Raw genomic sequence first — 1,999 nt, 5'->3', positions numbered from 1 at the left:
CTCAATGATGCCACCTCTTACATCAATGATTGCTCCTACTGTGGCCAAGAATGGCCTGCCCAAAATCAGTGGATCAACCGGTTCTTCATCCATCTCTAGAACAACAAAATCTGTAGGCACTTCAAAACCGTCTATCTTGGCTGGAAAGTCCTATAACATCCCAACAGGTAGCCTTACTGATCTATCAGCTAGAACAAGAGAGATTCTAGCAGGTTTTAACACTATATCCAAGCTTTCTTGCTATAGAAAATGGCATTAAGTTGACAGATGCTCCCAAGTCACAAAGGCAGCCTGCAAACATCAATGGTCCTATAGCACAAGGGAGAGTAAAGCTACCTGGATCAGACAGCTTCCTTGGGAATGAACTTCTCTGAATGATGGCACTACACTCATGGCTAAGCACCACCATACCTTGTAGCTCTTTAGTTTTGTTCAAGATAGCATCTTTTAGAAACTTTCCAAGCTTAGGCATCATCAGAAATGCTTCAATGAGAAGCATTGTAAGTGGTGTTTCATTAAGAGTCTTCTCAAAGAGTGCCCTTGCTTTATCTACAAGCTGCTTCTTGAATCTTCCTGGATATGGGAGCTTAGGTTGATAAGGAAGTGGTTGAACATAAGGTTTTTCTGGTTCTGATGGCTTTTCCACCTCTTTGGCTTTCCCTTTCTTTGATCTGTCAGCTTCTTGATCATCCCTTGGGGCTGCCTCCCCACCAATTTGATCATTGTCCTCAATGATCATAGTGTTGCGCTCTAAACCTGGTAGGTCTTTGCCACTTTTCAATGTAATGGCTTTAGCATACTCTTTTGGGTTTGGTTCAGGCTTACCAGGTAAGCTACCTTGGCTTCTTGATGTGGATGCTTGATTCTGTTTCAGCTCCCTTACCTCTTGCTGCATGGAAGCATACTGACTCTCAGCTCTTTGTTGACCATGTAGCAACTGTTGTAGTATCCCACACATATCTGGTCCCATCTGCTGACTCTGAACCGGCGGCTGTTGACTGAAACCTGGAGGCGCTTTGAGCTGTTGCTGTTGAGAAATGAAGTTTCTGACCGGATTCTGATGTTGTAATTGACCCTATTGTTGCTGAGGCAGACTGAACTGTGGTTTAGGCTGAAAAGAACTCTGAAATTGATTCTTAGGAGCATAGCTTTGTTGGTTTTGCTGAGAAGGGTACACCTGATCTTGAGGATTTGCTACATTGGGGTTGCGGTATGAGAGGTTCTGGTTGGCTCCATAGTTGTTGAACCTCTGATACCTCTGTTGATTCCCAATATAGTTTATCTCTTCCTCTGTGAGGCCATCTTCATTGATGTTTTCAAAGCTTGGAGAATCATTGAACTCGCCAACATAGTGAATTGGTTTTTGAGAAACCAATTTCAGCTTTTCTAGTTCACTCCTCAGCTCTTTAACCTCTCTAGTAAGCCTTTGATCTGAGCTTGAACCAATCCTCACCATAGGTGTCATTAGAGATAGCCAAATTCTCTACAAGTTCCATAGCAGATGTAATCTCTTTTGCCAAGAAATTATCATTGGAAGCTGTGTCTAATTGATTCATTATCTGTGGTAAAGCTCCTCTATACAGTGTAGAAAGTAGAGAAGCATCAGAAAAACCATGGTGTGGACACTAATTGGTGTAGCTTCTAAACCGCTCCCAAGCTTCCCCAAAGCTTTCATTGTTATGTCGCTTGAAGCTTGAAATTTGGTTTCTCAGCTTAGTTGTCCTAGAAGTAGAGAAGAACTTGGATAAAAAGGCAAGCTTGCACTACTCTCAAGTCTGTACGGAACCTCTAGGCAGGTTCTTCTCCCATTGGTGTGCCTTGTCTCCTAGAATGAATGGGAAAAGCCTGAGCTTGAAGCTATCTTCAGATACACCATTTATTTTGGTGAGGTCACAAACTCTGTCAAACAGGTCTAGGTGTTCCAAAGGATCCTCCATTGGAAAACCATGGAACTTAGAGTTCTGCACCATGTTGAGCAAGGAAGCCTTCACCTCAAAAT

The 1,999-nt window shown here is 42.8% G+C and overlaps 1 non-coding gene across 1 annotated transcript; it reads left to right on the top strand.

Moving 5' to 3' along the window:
• Window positions 1-1,608: 1,608 nt before the first annotated feature.
• LOC112088652 lies at window positions 1,609-1,715 on the top strand. The gene has a single exon (XR_002900597.1). It is a non-coding gene; the product is annotated as a small nucleolar RNA R71 (small nucleolar RNA).
• Window positions 1,716-1,999: the final 284 nt, after the last annotated feature.

The sequence above is a fragment of the Eutrema salsugineum genome, unplaced genomic scaffold (assembly GCF_000478725.1).
Source record: "Eutrema salsugineum unplaced genomic scaffold, Eutsalg1_0 scaffold_14, whole genome shotgun sequence".
Classification (NCBI taxonomy): domain Eukaryota; kingdom Viridiplantae; phylum Streptophyta; class Magnoliopsida; order Brassicales; family Brassicaceae; genus Eutrema; species Eutrema salsugineum.
Note: the sequence above shows the minus strand (reverse complement) of the source record. Positions and strands in the feature narration are given on the sequence as shown.